Source organism: Neofelis nebulosa, chromosome 2, assembly GCF_028018385.1.
Source record: "Neofelis nebulosa isolate mNeoNeb1 chromosome 2, mNeoNeb1.pri, whole genome shotgun sequence".
NCBI lineage: Eukaryota > Metazoa > Chordata > Mammalia > Carnivora > Felidae > Neofelis > Neofelis nebulosa.
The window spans coordinates 78,436,859-78,460,229 of record NC_080783.1 but is presented as its reverse complement, the minus strand read 5'-3'; positions in this window follow the sequence as shown (position 1 = coordinate 78,460,229).

Below are 23,371 nucleotides of genomic sequence, written 5' to 3'. Positions count from 1 at the left end.
GAAAAAATGTCTTTACTCTGATGTGTAAGTATAAATCTAGGCAGAGCTCCTTGGTCAATGTTTATGTGTATTTTAATTTTTTGATGGATATTACTAAATTGCCTGCCAAGGAGGATGTCCCAATTTCGAGTCTCATTAACATATCATGAGAGTGCCTATGTCTCCATACCATGGCCAACACAGCACTTTCAAAACCTTGATCTTTTTTTTTTTTTTTTTTAATTTTTTTTTTCAACGTTTTTTATTTATTTTTGGGACGGAGAGAGACAGAGCATGAACGGGGGAGGGGCAGAGAGAGAGGGAGACACAGAATCGGAAACAGGCTCTAGGCTGCGAGCCATCAGCCCAGAGCCCGACGCGGGGCTCAAACTCATGGACCGCGAGATCGTGACCTGGCTGAAGTCGGACGCTTAATCGACTGCGCCACCCAGGCACCCCCAAAACCTTGATCTTTGACCTATATTATATTAGATGAAAAGTTGTATCTCACTGTTTGAATTAGTATTTCATTACTCATGAGTCAAGCTGAGTATCTTCTGACCTGCTAAATAAGCCCAGTTTTCATTTGGATTGTCATGCTACCATCCAGTGTCTTTGAGAATAAATACAACATGTAACCTTTAAGATCAGGAATCATATCTTCATTGGTGTTGCCAATGTCGTCTAGTAGTTGTGTGTAAATATAATATTTTATTATGAAACTTTGTTGAGACCAAGGTACTTTTGTTATTACAGTGTGAGAGAAACCTTGTACTTCCCATCTATCAGGCACTTTATTAGTACTAAAACACAACACAACTTGTGCTCTGCAAAATGTTTGCACTTTTCCTTTGAAATGAATTTTACTCTTTAGGTCAAAATATTCCTCACAGTATATATATCATGCACTGCTACAAATGGACAGACTTATTGTTGACAACTTATATTTGACAGTCTTTTGCAGCATTACTTTAGTCTTGGGAAAAAGCAGATTGGTCATAATTAACATTTCTTTTTGGTAAGCAAACATTTTTATTTAGTATGATCTCTGGCAGTGTCTTTATTTGAACTGGTTGTCTTGTAAACACATAATACACATTAATTGTGGAATCCAGGAGGTTGGCATTCTCTTACTTTGATAGAAGCTGCTTTGCATAGGTTGTGTTTATTAGCTATTCTCATGACACACATTGTCTGTGACTAATGTGGAAATGCTAATTGATAGTTCATAAGGAACAGACAAAAAGATATGAATGTATTTAGGGTCAGTATATATTAAAATAATTACAATCTTCAAGAAAACAAAAGTAAAGAAGCAAAAATGTTCTTATCAATATTGTGACCAAATATTTTTTTTTAAATGGTTTTGAGAAATAGTAGCCCAGGGCAGGGGAAATACTATGGGATTAAAATGAAATTGGTGCCATAATCTCAAATCTAAACAATCTTACAAGTACTGGGAACTATAATATAATGTTTTTGGTGAGAATTGGAATATTATTGGCCATGGTTTTAAAGTATATATTAACAGTATATTCCCTTGAGGGAGTCTAAAGTTCTCTCACTTATTTCCCCACCCCTCCACCTGTGATGAGCAGACTTTAGGGTGGGCCCCATGATCTCCATCTGCTGGTGTTCACACCCTTATCTTATCCCCTCCCCTACGTTTGTGTGGAATTGGTGAGTTGCTTCTAAATGGTAGAGGATGGCAATGGTAATGGTGTGTTGCTCTCATGATTACAATATAGTATTTAAGACTTTGTCTTCCTAACAGACTTGCTCCAGAGACTCTCTTGCTGGCTCTGAAGGGAGCTGTCACACTGTAGGCTGCATATGTCAGGAAGGGAGGCCCACATGGCAAGGAACTGAGGACAGCCTGGGGAAGCCAAGGGCCTCAGATCTACAGCTACAAGGAACTGAATTTTACTAACAACTATGTGTGAACTTGGATAGGACCTTACAACTCAGAGGAGACCAAAACTCTGGTTGACTCTTTGATTTCGGCTTTATGAGACCCCCAAAGCAGGCAATCCAGATAAGCTGTGCCCAGATTCCTGACCTATAGAAACTATAGGAGTCACCCATGTGTTATCTTAAGCTGTTAAATTTGTGGTAATTTGTTATACAGCATAGAATATAACATACCACTGGACAAAAAACACAACCTGTGGCATATTGTATTTTTGTTCAAAATATTCACTGCCTTTCTGTGGGGGCAAATTTTACTTCCCTGCTCCATTGGCATCATGTTATATGTGATGCCCATCCCAGCAGGATTATACTTTCTTGTCCTTTGAACTCAGAAGTGATCATCTGATTTCCTTGGCTCAGAGAATGTGAATGGAAGCAGAAACTCTAAGAGCCTGCTTAAGGCTGTCAATCTTTCTCTTTTTTTTCTTTTCTTTTTAAAAAATTTTTTTTTCAACGTTTTTTATTTATTTTTGGGACAGAGAGAGACAGAGCATGAACGGGGGAGGGGCAGAGAGAGAGGGAGACACAGAATCGGAAACAGGCTCCAGGCTCCGAGCCATCAGCCCAGAGCCTGACACGGGGCTCAAACTCACGGACCGCGAGATCGTGACCTGGCTGAAGTCGGACGCTTAACCGACTGTGCCACCCAGGCACCCCTCTCTTTTTTTTTCTTTGCTTAACTATGATCTTCATTGGACATATAGTGGTAACCAAAAGCAAACATTTCTTTTTATAAGCCACTGAGATTTTATGTTTCTACAGCATAATCTAGTCTTTCCTTCTGAGGGGGGAAATTCAGACACATTTGGGTCAAGTTGTGCAGAGTTTTGGAAATTTTATCTTTCATTGGCCGATTCTCTCTAGATGCCTTCTTTCCTTTATTGTATTATCCTCCTTTGTTGATTGCTTTGGATATCATTCTGCTTCTGTGTCTTCCAGAAACCATCTGGTACAATAGGGCAGTCTGGAAATGGGTATTCTTGGGCCTTTCAACTGGGAAGTTTTCTTGGGATTAGGACAGAGTTTAAGGGGAAGGAAAGATAAAGTGCACTATTCAAGCTGTTAGGAAAAGGCTTTCTGTGGGCTGATTTTTGCATCCTCCTTCTCATCTTTATGGAAGGAAGATCTCAAATATCAAGGTCAGTATGGGGGTTGTTTAGGGGAAAAGGATCAGGAAGGACATTTGGTCTGCCTCTTGCTTAGAAAAGGGATTCTCAAGATCAGAAATGGTACAGCCCAGTTCACCAAGACAGGGAACACAGTCTTAATTAGTAATAAAGAGTGTTTCTCTTTCAAGAATGTCCACAATGCTTTGACTTCTCAAGAATCAGCCATGTTAAGGGGTGCCTGGGTGGCTCAGTCAGTTAAGCATCTGACTTTGGCTCAGGGCATGATCTCACGGTACGTGGGTTTGAGCCCCACATTGGGCTCTGTGCTCACAGCTCAGAGCCTGGAGCCTGCTTCAGATTCTGTGTCTCCCTCTCTTTCTGCCTCTTCCCTGCTTGTGCTCTTGCTCTCTCAAAAATAAATAAACATTAAGAAAAAAAATCAGCCATGTTAATGGGCTGGTCAAGGATTTAGCAATTTTTTTTTTTTTTTTTTAAGATTCCTAGCATCTCTCTCATTGGAGACCCAGTAAACATTGCTGATAGCACTTAAATATTTAAGGACAGGATGATAGAAGAAGCCAAAAGAAGATGTTTCACTCAAATGCTGCCTTAAGTTGATCTTTGATCATCAATCTTTTAATGGAGGACATGAAATTTCCAGAATTTGTGTTGCTCTCTTAACAAAGAATAGAGACTATTTCTTTTATAATTTTTTTAATGTTTATTTATTTTTAAGAGAGAGAGAGAAGGAAATAGAGCATGAGCCGAGGAGGGACAGAGAGAGAGGGAGACACAGAATCTGAAGCAGGCTCCAGGCTCTGAGCTGTCAGCACAGAGCCTGATGCGGGACTCGAACTCACGAGCTGTGAGATCATGACCTGACCCAAAGTCGGATGCTTAACCGGCTAAGCCACACAGGTGCCCCGAGACTATTTCTAAAATTGTTTTGGAAGTATTTTACTGTGAAACAAAGTACATAGAATTTGTGCATTTATTTATACATGATAGTTAGCCTTGACATATACATACATATATATATATATATATATATATATATATATATATATATATATATATAATTTATTGTCAAGTTAGTTTCCATACAATACCCAGTGCTCATCCCAACAAGTGCTCTCCTCAATGCCCATCACCTACTTTCCCCTCTCCCCCAACCCCCATCAACCCTCAGTTTGTTCTCAGTATCTAAGAATCTCTTCTGGTTTGCCTCCCTCCCTCTCTGTAACTTTCCCCCCCCTCCCCTCCCCCATGGCCTTCTGTTAAGTTTCTCAAGATCCACATATGAGTGAAAACATATGGTATCTTTCTCTGACTGACTTATTTCACTTAGCATAATACCCTCCAGTTCCATCCACATTGTTGCAAATGGCTGGATTTCATTCTTTCTTATTGCTAAGTAGTATTCCATTGTATAAATAAATTACATCTTCTTTAACCATTTGAACTTTGACTTATATTGATTTAGGATTATCCTGGAGTCAGACTGCCTGGGTTTGAATTCTTATTCTGCCATTTAATTTGCTTTGTGACTTTGGATAAGATTCTTTAACAATCTGTTACCCAGTTTCCTCATCTATAAAAGACACTATCTCCTTTGACTTTTGTGGGAATTAACTAGTACATGTAAAGTGCCTGTTTAATCAATCTAACCTACTCTTGGTATTAACACACATGCTTCACAGTGGACAAATTTCTGACCTTATAATTTAAGAAAAGTCCTCTTATTATATATCTAAAGTAGCATTTCATTCATTTTCAGCTCTTAACTTTTCCTGTGTATCCAGATTGGCTATATCACACATGTATTAGAAAACCTGTAAAAATCACAGCTTTCTTTAAGCCTCTTTCTTGTTATAGTCCCCCTACCAGCTGTTTGCTCTCTAGCAACAAAGTTGGAACTACAGTTTGAAAAATCCAGTTATGCTAATGAAGGAGGAAAAAGATTTTTGTTTTAGATACAGTCGCTTGCTTTTTTTGTTCTAGCTCCTGAAGTGCGCTGACTTTCATTAGCAGGCTATCAACTAAATGCCAGTGTTCTGACATGCACCATACCCATTTGTCATTAGCATTTCTACCTAGCTGCATGGTATAATACTATTTCCTTCTAGGGCAACAGACTTGACCTCTGGACAGAATTGATAATTAATTGGTGGAGTCTGAGGAAAGCTGACCAATAGGAGAAGGCAAATAAACTAAATTAGAGTTTGAAGTAGAGTGTCAGAATCAGTTTAGATCCAAATGAGATTAAAGTCTGAGAAGTTTCTGATCATAGTGGGCAGGTTTGGACCAACAGAAGGCCTTAGGATGGCCATGATTCTTGTTGTTCGGTATCCAGAATATAAGAATGGAAGGTGTGACTGGAAAAAGATGAAGGGTCTGGAAGCATGGCCCAACCCTAGAGAAAAAAAAAATATCTATAGGAATTAGGAAAAAGGATCAAGACCCTAATTTTCCAGGGTAGAGAGCTAAGCCAAAAATAGGCTCTGGAGTCCTGATGGTGTGGTAGGGGTAGATAGGGAAGGCTGTAGCTCACTGATTATTTTGGAACCAAGGACACTGTTCCCTCAGGGATGTTTACATATGCTAGAGAAAGGCTCAGAGAGAACCACAGGGCCCAACTGCACTGGATCAGGGGGCCTGGTTATGGCTGAACTCCTGAGAGGAAGACACTATTACTGGAAGCTTGGGTGAGCCTGAGAGAGATATGTTTAAATCTTAGGGCATTATTATTATTATTATTTTTGCCTTCTCAATGTATAACCTATTTTATTTTTAAAGGGGTCAAAATAACAACCTCTACTATTGTTAGCATCCAGCTGTTTGCTGACATGTATGGAAATAGAATTTGGAAGGAGCTTGTCCTTGGCCTCATCAGCATGTGCAGTTTCACCTTTTTGTATCTAGAGAAGGATTTATGTAAATGCCCTTATCCAAAATTAGACTTGAATATCATTTTTGTTTCTAATTAATTTTAATGTTTATTTAAGTAAAGTCAAATTAATGAACTTGTAAGGGTAATTAACTGTTACCTAATTTATAAAACCTTACTAAATTTACTTTGGAGAGCTAATGAAAATGGTGGTTAAATCTTTAAATCTTAAGAGCGTGTTTTATTAGAAGACTATATCATTATAATAAGGCTAAATTTGGATCTTCTTAGTAAAAAACAAATGATAGAATAAATCAAATGTGTTCTTTAAATTTTCACATTTTTTACACATGTATTTGAATGATAAAATAATGTATTAAAAAGATACTTTTAAGCTAATTATATTTTTAAATAGAAAAATTTTGTCAAAAGAAAATCATATCTTGCTAGGGTGTAAGGGATTTTATTGTTTATTAGGGGAATGAGGAAGATTCAACCTCTGACTTGAGAGATTTGATCTTTGAACCATTGGTAGTCATAAAAAGAAGTATATGGCTATTCAAACACATATGTCATAGCCAAAGTCTGGAACAGGTGATTTTTGACAATAGATAGCAAAATGTATAATTAACTTTAACAGCTGACTGAGAACCAAAGTGTCACACAGGGGGAAAAAAGATCTCCATTGTGAGCCAAATAACACTGCTAATAGCCAAATGCTGCATTAGTTGGCTAAACATAGATTCGCTGACTTTCAAATATATGTTGGTCATTAGCCAACTGACACAACTGAAGTCAACATTATCATCTAACAAATGTTACCTCATTTGAAATTCAGACTATAGCTTATAACATTTGGTGACAGATTGATTTTAAGTCAATGGGGAAATTGTTTTTGAAATATGTTAATGTGTTTTTCTCTTTTTCATTTCCACGTACATGATCTTCTGAGTAGTCTGATTCATTCATTTACCTAATATGGCAGTCTTTTAGCTTTAGATTAATAAGGTTTTGAGTAGAAAAAATAATTATGAAGGGTTGAATTTGTCAAGAGATAAAATCACTTTAGGGATGCCTGGCTGGCTCAGTCAGTGGGGCATGTGACTCTTGATCTCAGGGTTGTGGGTTCAAGCCCCATGTTGGGTATAGAGATTGCTTTAAAAAATCTTAAAAAAAAAAGAGATAAAATGATTTTTAAAAATTTTTAGTGTGAACTTTTTTTTGGCTATTCAATAACCAGTACATTTCCTTTCTTTTTTCCTAACAGTCTCATGATTTGGTTTAGTAACTTCACTGGGCCATGAGCCTTAAGACAGATAGATGTCTGCGCCAGCCCAGGGATAAATTATGACTGATTGGTCTGAGCCAATCATGGTGTTCTTTGCTTTGTCAAAGATTAGCTTAGGTATCAGCATGTGATACAATTCTGAAAAGTGAGATGCTAAGGATAATTCTGATGAATGTTTTCTTTGCCATAAAAAGTCACAGGAATGTTGTTGTAGCATCTATTTGAATGCATGAATTGGCCAAATAGTTATATCACTTAGTTGTTAGTGAAAGTGAGTTTTAAAAGGACTTGTAGTATATAAAATAATTATAGAAGAAGCACTGTGTGTTAAATCTAATTAGCATTAAATAACTATTATTCAGGGAATACACCACCCCCCTACCACACATACTTGGGCACTGAGATACTCACTAGAAGGCCTAATAAAAAAAAATAAGTGACAGTACAAGTGTTTACAAAAGTGTGTGACAACAGTAAACTCTTATATACTGCTGGTGTATATTATACTTCAATTTTGAAAAGTTTACAAAACAAATAAATAAAAGAACCCAACAGAGGAAAAAGTAGTTTTCTTCTGTTGCTAGATATTATTGTACCTGCCTGGGACACCTGGGATGGTGGCAACTTTCATGTGGCTGTCAACTGGTTAAGGATGACAGGGAAGAAAGTTGTAGGGGATCTGTCTTGATGATGCAGTTGAGCACTGAATTAACAAACCTGGAATGAACCTACCTAGGGAATAATCACATTGGATAATGCCATTTCTTTACTGTCTAAGCCAAATTGAGTTGACATTGTCTACTAATTATAGCTGAGGACATTGTAACTGGTAATTGTTCATTAACATATCAAGAGGCACACCTGACCATGTAGAGTATAGTGTTTCTTCCATAATATAAAGAAGATAGCTCTTCCATCATTAAGAATGAGACATAGAAATAGTTCACACAGGAATAAGGAGGGAATAACATGATGGGAGTTTATGTGAGAAAGGAGAAACATACCATTCTGATATCAGGAATTATGGGAATAGAGGCAAAGATGAGATATAGACTATTCCTGACTGACTGAAGTCCTGGACAGATGGAGGCATAATAGATAGGAACTATAAATCAGAGCAACTTTCTAGGCTAAGATCATATTGTAAAAGAGGGAGAGTGCATCAGTTCTAGAGAGGTAGTGCTGGCAGAGGGAGGACCTCAGTGTGGCTCGCCTGAGCCACTTCGTTTTTCATGTAGTAGAGATAGGAAACCCAAACGCTAGGATTCCTTTGATATATGGAGAAAGAAAGTTAGCCAGGAGTTTGGTGAGGAGCTTGCCAGAGAAGACAGTGGCTGCAAGGACAAAGAGGTAGTGACTGCAGTGTCCAAGGGCTTTTTGACAGACTACCTAGGATTCATGGTTGGCCTGAAGGGGGTTTGCAATACTACTGAGAGCCAAGATGGTTTCAGGGCAGTAGACAGGACCACCAGGCCCTCACCACACTGAAGGAGACCAGGCCATGATTTAGTTCTTTAGTGTAGATACCAGAAATGGATGCTAGCAGGGTCACTAGTGATAAGGCAGACAAAGAGGTATGAGTTGATTAAGAGCAAAGGATGCTGCATAGGACATTTAGTACAAATATGAGACTCTACTCCTATGCGAACAAAGGATTAACTAAGCCATGCTCAGGTGACACCTTGAAAAGACCAGGGAGAAGGTGAGAAGTTCTCAAAGGCTGAAAGCAACTAAGCACTTCGAAGAGACAATCTAACTCCAACAGTGTGTTTTCTTTGTGCTTCTCTGACCCAGTTACAGGCAGTCCTTGGTTTGAATCTTGATCCCATCACCTACTAACTGCATGACTAAGGTAGATTATTTAAACATCATGAACTTTAGTTGCCTCCTATAGAGAGAATGAGAATAATAAATTGTACACCAGGGTTATTGTGAGCATTAAAGGTTACATCTATAAAGTACAAAACACAAACCAGACTAGGAAGATTACTTTGACATGAACCATATGAACATGCTTTTCTCTTGCAAAGACCAGAGTAGAAATATATTCCTACAGATGTAGCACATTGGGTGCTTTATCCCAAGCAGGAGACTCGTTATTTGGGGGTGATCTGTGAGTTAAAGATCAGAGCAATGGTCACCCCTGGGATTCTCTGTCCTGGTTGAGCCTGGAAGTGAGAGTGACTTGATATCAGCTACATCTGTCTGGTTCTGCAGAAATCAAGTTATGATTGGTCCAGGACCTGGTAAGAAGACAGGGCCTTAAGGTGAGATCAATTTGGTCCAGCTTTGGTGGGTTGCGGTAGTCTAGGGGATATGAGAGGAGAGGACACCTCAAAGGTAGTCTTATCCCTCATATGTCTTTCATCCCTCCATCATGAGGAAAATGTCCTTCAACTTTCCTTACACTTTAGTCCCAAACATTCAAGCCCCATCTGTATTCATAATAACATCTACCTAACACCACCATATATTTGCCAACAGAAAATACCTCAGTGTAGGAGCTGAACAGAGAAGGAAACAGTGTCCATAGGCAGGCAGCTGAGGTGGTATCTTTGCTTTCACTTTCTAGAGATGAGAATCTGGCCTTGTGATGCCCTTAAACATTGGAACATTTGAGCCAATTTTCTGTTTTATAAATTTAGTACAGGATTTTGACTTGATTGGGAAAATAGCTTCATTGGGACAAAGAATTAATTTGTTGTATTTGTGTGTTAGGGCTGCTATAACAAAATACCACGGAGTTGCTTAAAACTACAAAAAATTGTCTCAAAGTTATAGAAGCTAGAAGTCTGAAATCAAGGTGTGGCAGGGCCACACTCCTTCTGAAACTCTGGGTAGAGTCTTCCTTGTCTTTTCCCAGCTCCTCGTGGTCCTTGACACTCCTTGGCTTGTAGCTTCATCAATCTAATCTGATGCCTCCACCAGCCATGGTGATATTCACATAATGTCTATGTCTGTGTCCAAATTTTCCCTTATGAGGATACCAGTCATATTGGATTAGGGTCCATGCTAATAACCTCATTTCAACTTATTACATCTGTGACTACCCTATTCCAAAAAAAAAGTCCCTTTCTGGGATACTGGGGAACTTCTTTTTTGGGGGTGACATAGTTGAACCTATTACAGTTGACTCTGCAGTCCTACAAAATTCATGTTCTTTCCATATGTAAAATACATTAATTAGCCTGTCCCGACATTCCCAAATGTCTTAATCATTTCAGCATCCAATTCTAAGTCCAAAATTTCATTTAAACGTCATCAACTAAAAGTTCCAAATCGTATCATATTAAATCATGTAAATCAGTTACTGGCGAGACCAGCTTATGGTTCACCCGAGGGAAAGATTCTTTTCCATCAGTGAACTTGTGAAGCCAGAAAAGTTATATGCCTGAAAAATGCAATGTTAAGATCAACACAGGCTAGACATTTCTATTTCAAAAGGGAAAAATCAGAAGGAAAAAAAAAAGAGTCACAGAGATGAAGAGAGTCTGAAATGCAGCAGGGCAAATTCCATTACCTTTTAAAGTTTGAGATTCCTCATGGGCTTGATGCTCTGCCCCTCAGGCACACCATGATGGCATCTTCAACCCTTGAGTCCTAGGAGGTAGCCATGCCCTCTGGAACCCGGGAAATAAATATCTCTGTGGAGAAAGAGAAGATATATATATATATATATATTTATATATATTTGGGAATATATATATTCCCAAATATAATATCACAATATATATTATGATATATATAAGATACAGATATATGAGATATATCTTTAGGAATTGGCTTACACAGTTATGGGGACTGGTATGTCCTAAATCTTCAGGGCTGAGTGGCAGTTGAAGATCCAGGGAAAAGTTACTGGTGCAGTATTGAGTCTAAATGCAATCTGGAGGCAGGATTCCTTTCTTTTTTGGAGATACTTCTTTTCTTTTAAGACCTTCAGTTGATTAGATTAATCTTATCCACATTATGGAGGATAACCTGCTTTAGTCAAGTCTACTGACTTAATAACCACAACCAAAAAATACCTTCACAGTACCATTTAGAATAGTATTTGACCAAACCACTGGGCAGCATAGCTTATAGCCTAGCCAAGTTGACACATAAAATTAACCATCACAGATACATAAAAATATTCCCTTTCTAATATTTTAACTCTTAACTGGGGTTGAGTCTAGCAAGGGAAGTAGGATATGTTTAGCTATGCTTTCATTTAATTTGAAAGATGTCCTCTCTATTCATTTATAAAGAAGAAAGTACATAGAAGCAAGTAGCAAAATTAGACTCTTGATTTCTCATCTTTTGTCTTTAAACTTTGTAGTCACATTAAAATAAAGTCTTTGTATGTATGTGTGTGTGTAGGAGGGTGGGTAAGAGAGAGGCAGACTGAAGGAAAGAGAGTCAGAAAAGGAGAGATAACTTTATATGGTGACAGATGGGGACTATGTTTATCATGGTGAGTATTTCATGATGTTTATAAATGTTGAATCAGTATGCTGTACGCCTGAAACTAATATGTCAACTATACTACAATGTAAAATTAAAAATAAAATAAAAGTAAAATGGTCATAGATTGAAACATAGAAGTTCAAGAAGGAATGAAGAGTATTGGGAAGGATAATTATGTAGGTAAATATAAATAACATTGATTGTTTAAAAAGTAATAAAAATGTCTTTGAGGATTATAAAATAGTAGGGGTAAATGTATAACAATAATAGCACAAAGGGCAGAAAAGGGGTAAAAGGTTAACTATTGTAAGCTTATTGCATTTGGGGGAAGTGGTAGATGTAGTTAATTAACTCTTCTTGTGACAGATCAAGTGTGTTTACTATAATCTTTAGGAGAACCACCAAAATTAATACAAAAATATAACTAAAAAGCAATAGAGGAGATAAAATAGAAAAATTAAAGAAATACTTGATTCTCAAAGAAAAAAAGAAAGGAAAAGGAAAGGAATGAAGGACCACTAGAATAAATTATTAAAAACAAATGGTAGAGTTGCATACTTAAGCACAGCTATATAAAAATTTCTCTAAAGGTAAGTGGACAAAATATTCCAATTAAAGGGAAATAGTTAATATAATATTAAAAAAATACCCAAATTAATGCTGCTTATAAGACATGCAATTTAAGTGTAAGGACACAGATAAAATGAAAGTAAAATTATGGGAAAAAGATATACCAGGTGATCAGTGACTGAAAAAGAAGTTGGTGGGCAGACTTTGAGGAAAAAGTATTTGTAGAGATAAAGAGAAATGTTCCATAAAGCTAAAATGGTCAAATATCTAGAGAGACAGAACAATCCTAATTTCATATAAACTTGTTAAAATAGTCCAAAACATATACACAAAAACTGACAAAACTAAAAGAAGAAACAGACACATCCACACCATAGTTAGGTGTGTTAATAAACCTCTCCAGGAAATGCTAAGGTAAGTAGACAAAACACAGCAAAGACCAGGAAAACTTGAGCAAAATAATCATCAACTTGGTCTAAGTGACATATTCAGAATACTGCATCCAGGTATCACAGAGTATATATTCTTTTCAAGCGAATGTATGCTAAATACAGTACAGCAAGCGTCCACAAATTTCAAAGGATTGCAGTCACACAGTATATGACAGACCGCAGTGGATTAATCAAGAAGCCAATGATAGGGCAACAATTATAAAATTTATAAATGCTTAAAAAATTAAGTATTACATTTCTAAATAATCCATGGAAAAGAAAAAACAAAACAACAAAAAAATTGAAGTGAATAATATAAGACCTCTTAAAACATATGGAATGCTACTATAGTAGGACTTAGAGGGAAATCTATACCTTTGAAAGTGTAAGTAGAAAAGAAGCAAAATTAGAAATCAGTTATCTAAGTTTCCATCTCAAGAAAATCTTGAGGAAATGTGATTTTACCTCCTTTTGGGGGAATTTAATTCATCTTTTTAAATATAAAAATGATGGAGTGATCAAATAGTCTGTTTCCCATGGTAACTATAGTACTTTAAGTATACTATACAACACTTAAAATGGAAAACACATTAAATAATAATGGCATTAAAGTAATTTTAAGAGAAAATCAGGTATAATTCTAAAATGAGTTAAAATTCAGCTTTAGTGTAGTAACAGAACAAGAAAAGAAAAGTAAAAAAAAAATTAACTCCTTCCATGGAATTTGCATAGATGATAGAAGCTAGTCCAATAACAACTGCTTGAAGCAGGTATGTCCAGTTTTGTCTAAGTCCAGGAACTTTTCCTTCTGGTATGACTGAAAAAAATTGTATGTTCTAGGCAAGAATACCTATATGCCTAAAATTAACATTTGAAGTAATAATTTTAAAATAATGAGTCTGATTAGGAGGTGGAAAGGGGTTCGAATGAGAAAAAGAAGATATTGGATTATGGGGGGGAAATCTTTTTCAGTGCAGTATTTGTTCCCTTTAGCATGAATATAATTTATTTATCTCTTCCTTTTCTGTTATTTTTTTGCAGATTTATAGCTCATTATCAAGTTCCCATTACCTTACTCTTTTTTGCCTTCACTTTTTAGTGCTTTAGTTTTGTTTTTCTTGCTAGATCAAGAATAATAAAGCAAGACCATGGTAATTGCAGATTTTACCTTCCTCAGAAAGTTTAGGATGATAAAGTCAATCGTTAAGAAGTTTATTTGCATACTTTGATCTCAGCTAGCAGTACTGCCCTTTGATCTAGGCAAGCTTAGCCTCTGTCTCTGAGGCATAGACCAGGGACCCTGGGCTTTCAAGAGTCTTTATCAACATTTTCTAAGTCCCTTTTCAAAGCCTCATGCTAAACAGGGCTGCCAGTGCCTTCCAGATGAGGCACCTCAGGAATTTTTGTAAGTCCTGGTCTCTATTTTTCCCCTTTGGGACTCTCTCAAACCCTCCATTCTATATGAGTAGGTTAACTAGATGCCCAGAAATATTCTGGGAATTGATCCTATGGAGTCATTCTTGGGTCCTTTGGCCTGGAACTGTTCCCTGAAGAGCAGCCTGGCAAGCAGATTACTCTTGCTGGCTAGTGTGGTATTTCTTTCATGGGGATGATGTTCAGTCACAAGAATGGGGATAATCTACTGATTGGGTGACTCTCACGTCAGAGACAAGAAGGGTTTATTGCTCTGGGCTACTAGTGTTCAACCACTTACCTTAGCTTGAGGCACTTGTGTGAATCTGTGCGTTAGGTATGGCTCTTCCTTGTTCTGACCATTGCACTGCCTCTGATTAACATTACCCAAGGAATGGGGCCGCCTTGAGAACTTTGAGACTTCTTTTGCCTCGGACTAATGTGTCATCAAGCACGCCTGGGTTGGTCTTTAGCCATGCTGACATGCAGACATTCTTTGAGCAAATGAGGCTGCTCTTGTTCTATCTCCAAACCTCTTGTCTATCCTGCCCACTAGAAGTGGTGTTTGGAAGGCAGGGGTGTAATGTGGTCAACACTGAAAGCGATCACTTTTTTAGGAATGACATGATTACACTCTAGAACTCAAGAGAAGAGATGGTTGGAAGGTATGTTGCCTCATGTTTATGTTGTAAAATTGAGAACAGTGAATTTATCATTCTCAGAAAATTATCATTCACATTTTTCTGCCGACTTTGAGTTAAACTTGTATTAATGGTTATCATGAAGGAAGCACAGTAGCAATCCTTGAGAAAGTCGTTGAAAGCCAGTATTTATGGAAGCATGAGGGGTGATGCAGTGCCATGAGTAATGCTGTAACCACCATTGATTAAGTAGTATTTATTTACTAAGAGGCAACAAGATCTCTGCTGTTTCCATACAAACATGTTCTGAAGAGCCATGGTATTGTGGATAATAATAGCATTATTACTTCTTTGTCATAGTGGGACATATGAAATTATACAAGAATGACTTATTTAACAGGAATGGCATATTTAACAATAAAGGACATGATGAGGGTGCCTGGGTGGCTCAGTCCATTAAGCATCTGACTATTGGTTCAGGTCATGATCTCATGGTTTGTTAGTTCAAGCCCTGTGTCATCACCATGTTGTCAGTGAGGAGCCTGCTTGGGGTTCTCTCTCCCTCTCTCTCTCTGCCCCTCCCTTGCTCTCTTGCTGTCTCTTTCTCTCAAAAATAAGTAAATAAATTTTTAAAAAATTAAAAAAAAAAGAACATGATGAGATGGTTCTTGGACTTAAATAGGAATAGGTGTTGCCGAAACACCATGAAGAATCTTCCCGTGCAGTGATTTGACAATAAAAAAAAATTAACAACACTTTTACTCATATTTATAAATCTTTATTGATAAGTAACCATACCTCACATGGACCTATGAATTTTATAATGCACTTTAAATAAAATGGTTTATATAAACAGAGGGTCTTACACATCCTAGGGGCAGCCCTGGCTGAGAGAAACAAAGAGGACTTTGGAGTTGACAGTTAATTTCTTGGCCTCTGGGCTACATCTGTGATATAAGTTCTGGGAATAAACTGAAACAGGAATGGCATACCTAAGCCAAGCTTATATTGTCATGTTGCCAGAGTAGAGGTCAAGAATTGTCACTGAAAAAAGCAAGATCATAACTTGGAAGATAGCAGTTTGTTTCAGACTTGATAAGGGATAGGGCTGCAAATGTAAGAACTAGTGAGGAAGTTGGTGGTCAGGAGAGTTGGAAGCAGGCTGGGCACTGTGATGGGCAGTTATTTGCACAGTTCAGAATAGACCAGTAAGAGCTATAGACTCTATGAAAACTCTTTTATGTAGGATCTGGCCAATACACGGAACAGAAGTGGTACTTTAGAGGAACAATTATGGGAATTATGGGAAGTATGGGAACATGGGAATTAAGACTGGGTGATCTCTGAAAGCAGAAACTGCTTTTGATTTATCATTGGAATCACAGGCTCTTTCTCCTTGTCTAAGATATAGCAAAATCTCAGGAGATGCTTATTGGATGAATGAATTAAAACACTCAGTGGAAAGAATAAGGTTTTGTCATTTTGAGGATTGGAAAAATGGAGAAGCCAGCTCTATCAAAGTTGCTTTAAATTTCCATGAGAATATTTCCTTCCATTTAAATTGGGGGGAAAAACTGAGTTGATGTAGTAAAATTGCAATTTGGGATCATAAGGGAGATCAGTACAGGGGTACCATACTGGGGAAAATTAGGGGTTTCTTTCTCCTGAAAGCACCTGTTTCCACGCACACACAAAAAGCAAAATTGAATCCAGAGGTTTACTAAGAGGTGACACAGTCTCTCACTCTTAATGGGACCATAGTTTTTACTGTGGCTCAAAACACTTGAGTTAACTACAACTTTCTATTATGGTCTTCCTTATGTTCATCCCAGAGAGTGAACAGATCTAATTCCACTAGTAATTCCCTTGTTTTCCTGATTCTGTTAATAAGACAGAATCACACAACTTCATCTGGTCCTACATCTGCTTGTCCCCATCTGTGTGTCCCTGAAGTGGGAATAATCTTTCTCTCTGTGGTACTTTCTATGGCTGGTTCTATAGATGTGGCATAGGAGACTTCACCTTGGATTGTGCTTCTTGGTGGGTCTGTTGTCATTTTGAGTTGAATTAAGTACTATTTTCTATAGGATAGAGGTAAAAAGAGTGGCTGCTTATGTATTTTGATAATGTGTCTAGAAGAGAGAACCTATGGAGAAAGGCAAGCTAAAAAGTAAACTCACTTGCATTTTAATTCCCTCTCCCCTAATACACCTATTTCTTTACTGGTGGTAATTATGGGTTGGTATTATATTGATCATGCCTTTAAATTGATCTATGTCACCAGCCAGATGGTAGATGCTTCTATGTAAATGATTTCTTTGAGGGCACATGTTTTTCCCAAAGGTACTTTAACACAGCATATAGGGAACATGTCAACCTCCGTAGCCTTTTATCTGTCACCAACTCTTTTTTAGTCAATCTATCATGATTCAACTTATTTCAGAACAAAACAAATGAGACCATTTTCTAACCTACATTGTGAGCTATAAGTCATTCTTTGAATATGATTTCACACAATAGTGTGCTTTCATGCAAGGCGGGTACTGGTCACCATCTTGTTCATGCCCTGGCAAGGCTGCTGTGAAGTCAAACATTCACTGAACAACACTTTGCTTTTGGGATGCAGTTCTTAGCTTCTCCAAGGCACAAGTAGCTGAAGCTCCAGACCTAAGTCTCTATTTTCTTCACATCGCTCAAAACAGACAAGTCATTAATATTGGGGCACCATGCAGGTGACCCTTCTTCTACTCACTTTCTTTATGCGAATCCAGGCTAGGCCTTCCATCCAATGCACGATTTCCTTTGCTGTCTTCATGCAACATCCGCCCTCCGCACCATCACCCCTGACAGCTCTCTAGGCTTAATATAAATACACAGGTATGCCCTGGAATTTACAGAAATTTATAAACACTACAGAGAATAAAATGTTCAAATCACTAATCAAGGGAAATGCAAATCAAGATTATTTCACACCTGTTAGAATGGCTATTATAAAAAAAAAAAAAAGATAAATGTTGGTAAGGATGTGGAGAAAAGGAAACCCTTGTACACCCTTGGTGGGAATGTAAACCGGTTCAGCCACTGTGAAAAACAGTATGGAGGTTTTTCAAAAAATTAAAAATAGAACTACAATATGATCCAGTAATCCCACTTCTGGGTATATATACAAAGGAATTGAAATCAGAATCTTGAAGATATATCTGCACCCCTGTGTTCATTGCACCAGTATTCCCAATAGCCAAAATATGGAAATAACCTATATGTCCATTGATAGGTGAATGGATTAAAAATGTAAATACATACAGTGGAATATTATTCAGCCTTAAAAATAGAAGAAATTTCTGCCATTTGCAACAACATGTATGAACATAGGCCATTATGCTAAGTGAAATAAGCCAGACACAGAGGGATAAATACTACATGATACCACTTATATGAAGAATCTAAAATAGTTATACTCGGGGCGCCTGGGTGGTTCAGTCAGTTGAGCGGCTGACTTCAGCTCAGGTCACGATCTCACACTCCGTGAGTTCGAGCCCCGTGTCGGGCTCTGTGCTGACCTCTCAGAGCCTGGAGCCTGTTTCAGATTCTGTGTCTCCCTCTCTCTATGACCCTCCCCTGTTCATGCTCTGTCTCTCTCTGTCTCAAAAATAAATAAACGTTAAAAAAAATTAAAAAAAAATAGTTATACTCATAGAAGCAGAAAATAGAATGGTGGTAACCAGGGGAAGGAGGAAATGGGGAGGTGTTACTCAAGGGATACAAAGTTTGTTGTGCAAGATGGATAAGTCCTAGAGATGTACCATACAGCATAGTGCCTATTTAATAATACTGTTCTGTGTCCTTTAAATTTTGCTAAGAGGGTAGATTTTTATGTTAAGTGTTCTTATCATACACAAAAACAGAACAAGAGGAAACATTTGGAAATGATGGATATGCTTATGGCATAGATTGTGGTGATGGTTTATATATTAATATAATATATATACATAAAATATATATTATATAAATATATTAGATATATAATCTATATAAAAGAATGCTGGGAAGCAGTAGAGAAGAGCACACTATTCATGCAGGCTAGTTGGGGGTATAATCCTTGAACACTAATACTGACAAACACAAAATCTATGGCATAACCTGCAGAATCCAGCCACAATTCTTCCTCAACTTCTAGTTAGTACTGAAACTGGACTCCAGTCTTGACCTTCTGTGTTAAGAATGAAGGCAAGTGGGTCATGCTGTTTGTCACTCAGCATGCAAAAATGTGTAACTTAGTGTTTGTTAAATGCTTTCTGATAGCATTACTTAAAGAAACAAAGCTGTTTTCACCCTCATCTTGAATGTGAATTATGATCTTCAAAGAGTGTGCTGGATTTTTCTAATCAGAATAGGTGTAAATATTAAGATGATTCCATTTAAAAAGTATACATTCTATTTTTTATTTTCTAATAGTTCATTCAAAATTAAAAAAATATACACATAAGAGAGTTCTCTTTAATAATTCACTATAACAAAATTCTAAGGCATAATCTATTTTCTCTATTTGTTTTTATCTCACAATCAATAATTTTATTTGCTGTGGCTCTCATTTTGTGGGCCAGTATTGATTGCCTTCTTCTTTTACCTCCCGGTTTCTTTAGAGTTCTTCAGAGACTGGCCCCATGTGCCTCTTGATGCCTGCTTGGTGTTCATCTTTTGAGTCTGACTCAGAATTCAGGAAGGATGTTACCTGTCTAGTTTCAGGAATGTGAGGATATGTGTTCATTCTTAGAATACCTAGGATTCATGATGTAGATTACTCTAGATGGTACTTTGAAGAAACTAAAACAGTCCTTGTTGGTCTTATTCCTGTCCAAATAGATTTCTTTTTTCCTGATAGGTTAAGGTCCATTGATTTCTTATAATTTCTGTAAACAGAATATTTAGATAGAATGCCTTTCCCCACCTAACTCCTAATAAATTAAGAGCAATGTAATTTAAAGCAACATCTTGAAAATAGATATAAAAACTTGGCAGGCAATATAGTTAACATTTCTGGAACCTTTGTTATGAACCCAAAACTAGACTAAAGGCATTCCATGGATTAACTAATATATCCTTTACAGCAACCCAATGTGTAGGTCCTCTTACATGAATTTTACAGATGAGCAAACTGAGACTTTGAGAAGCGATTTTGCTTATGGGAGACAGATAATGGGTGGTCGGGCAGGGTTTCTAATGCAGGCAGTGTGACTCCATAAGCCATATTCCTAATCACTGTGCTATGTCGTTGCCTTCAACAGTTGCCTGAGACTAATTTCCCTGGTGGGTTTTTTAAGTAACTACTTACATCGCGAATAATTGCTTGACCCGGCTGTGTCTCAGATTCTTCATTTAGTACAGAGAGGATCGGTCGAAACAGTGATTTCTTTCAGTTTTATACCTGTATGAAGTATCCGGAATTAGAATCCTTGGACTTTATATCAGCTTTCCTAGAAAATTTCTGCCACACTCAACATCACTGTTTCTGGGTATACTATGATGTATATTTTAGAACCAGACTACAACTTAGACCCTGGTGAAATACCACATACAGACATATTGCTTTGACCATTTTCTTTATTTCTATTGCAAGTATTCTCACAAAACATTTATTTAAGACTAAGGAAATAAGACCACAGTATGTAGAGTGTGAGTGTGTGTGAAAGAATGAAAAAGTATAAGAAAGTAAAAGATTGTCTCTGAGAGTGCAAGAGAGTGGGCACATAAGAGTGTATAAGAGAGTGAGTGACTTGTGTGTGAGAGTGTGTGAGACTAAAAATATGTTCGTAGCAGAGTGTGAAACTGAGGGCATGAGAGAGCGTGTACATGAGAAAGTGTATGTGAGAAAGAGTACACAAGAGGAAGTGTAGGTGAGTGTTCAACCAAGAGTATGCACAAGAGTAAAGTGTGAATACAGCAGAGAATATGGAAGGTGAGGGAAGAACACCTGTGAGAAAGTATTTAACAGATTGGGAATGTGAGAAAAAGATTGGGAATGTGTGCAAATATGAGTATATAGGTGTGTTTGTGAATGAATCTCTGTGTGAATGTATGAATGTTTCACTAATTGGGCACATGGACTTTCCAAAGTGCTAGAAGCCAGCCCCATGCCCTAAATACAGGCACACACACCCTACATGTGACTCATCATTCTAAACTGTGTCAAATAGTCACCACTGATTGTAAGGGATGCTGGAAAATGAGTATCTGACACAGGAAAATGGATTGACACAAGTGGCTTAGATGAATCGTGATTACACCCCAGTAATAACAATATTGCTGCCCTGAAACAAATGAATTTTTTCTCCCACAGAAGTAGGGGATGGTTTTTGGTTTGTCAGGGAACATAATGTGCCACAATAGGAATAACCTTTCTTTGGGAAGGACAAACAAGAAAGTATCAAAGATGTGGGATATGAATTTTAGTTCACCACATGTTCTAATGCATTGTCTGAATCTTTTATATGATCTTGCAATATCCTTATATTTAATAAATAAGAGAAAAAGAACAGGAAAGTCTAAGAGGCTCTTTTAACTAGGTGGGTGAATGAGTGATACATAAGGTTTTTAAATTCTCCTTTGAAGCATACACACCTTCAATAATAGTTCTGCTACATTCAATTATATTTTATATACAATTGTTTTGATTAGGAATCAAGGGGCAACTTGGGTTGATGCCAGGATGGAGATAAAGTGAATGCTATAAGGCCCAGAGTAGAGAAAGAGATTCAGTTAAGAAGGAAAATCCAAAGGTAACCATGAGAGTCCAAGTACCTAGAAATTTGCAGATGTCTCAGGGCAGGTTTTAAACTTGCAACAACTTGAACCAATATTAGGCACATTTTAAGGAGTATTAGGAACCTGTGTGGCATCTGTGTTACAAAGGGTGGAATAAAAGTCCTAAAGTCCCACACTTTGGGACTGATCTCTGTTGATTGACTTGATTCCAAGTACCTGGGTGAGCTACAGATCAAAATTTTATTGTCCCTAATTAACCTAACTTTTAAAATAAGGCCCTTGTCAAATTATAGTGAACAAAGAGCATTTTGTTTTGATAAAAAGTGTTCATGCCTTTCACATCTCCAACAAATTTTTCTAGTTCTTACTATTTTTATGAAACAGTGCTGATATTATGAAAGTTAGTGAGGAAGATTTTTCCCAACAAGTTGGGAAAGTCAGAGACCACTTTAACAGAAAAATGCTCATGTACTTATTTGAAAGATTTCATCTTTCTCGTGTCTCTAATTTTAAAATACAACATACAAGCCATGAGATATAGATAGCTACTCTTTGAATATATATTCACACAGAAAAGTTGCATAAGATATTTTTACACTTAAAAAAACTATGTAATTAATTCAACATGTAATTAATGACAGTGAACTCTGTAAAATTAGCAGTAAAAAAGTTACTAACTGTTGTGATCTTCACCTGTTAGGATTTTTGCCAGCAGTTGATATACCCTCCCGTCTCCTCATGTGACATTTCCTGCTCTCCAAGGAAAACACAGGTAAGTAGTATCTCATGGAATTCCTTTACAGGAGGATGTTGATGGGGAAGGGGAGGTATTACTGGAATTTCGGGGGCTCAGGTGAAGCATAGTAAAGCCTTATGTGGGAGTGACATGTACTGAATGAGGCCCGCTATTGTTGAAGGCGGTGTGGTAGAAATGTAAGGGAAAATGCATCGACGTAGGACGGCCCACAAGAAGAAAGGAGACTCCTACAAGAAGGGCTTGCCCTATGGAACCAGACCTGAGGGAAGAGTGAAAGTGACTTTCTTTCAGGTTTTGTTTGCTTGCTTGCTTTATCAAATAAAAGTACTGCACCAACATGGACTCTTACTATTTTGCCATAGAGAATGTATAAGAGTTCAGGCACACTATGGGCTAAACTGTTTATAATGTGGGGCTCTTGTTAACTTAGAAATCAATGACATTAGGTCTATGGATAAGTGTAATCTGCCAACAGCTGTAATACAAATGCATTTTTATTTTTATTTTTAAAAAAAAATGTTTATGTTTATTCTTGACAGAGAGAGAGAGAGAGAGAGAGCGAGCGCGCATGAGCGAGGGAGGGGCAGAGAGAGAGGGAGACATAGAATCTGAAACAGGCTCCAGGCTCTGAGCTGTCAGCACAGAGCCCGACGTGGGGCTCGAACTCACAGACCATGAGATCATGACCTGAGCCAAAGTCGGATGCTCAACTGACTGAGCCACCCAGGCGCCCCTACAAATGCATTTTTAAGTACAACTAGATAATAAGTCAGAACTACTTCTAAAACAAATGATAATTATAAGCAACTTGTGCTTCACATAGTCCAGTTTTAAACTCACATAGTGATTTTAGGTCTGCAGAGGCTTTAAAAATATTGCATATATTTTGCTTTTATTCAAGATGTATTCATTGTAGAAACAATTTCAAGTGCTGGCATTTCTGGAAGCATTCTACCTTTGTTGTACCTTCTTAATTTGTTCAGTTGATTGACTATGATCAAATACAAATAACTTAGTTTGAGTAATCACATAAATTTTTTGATTAATCTAATGCAAGTAACTTCACTAACTTAGAATATATTATACTTAGATGTAGGGTTAGACTAAAGCATGT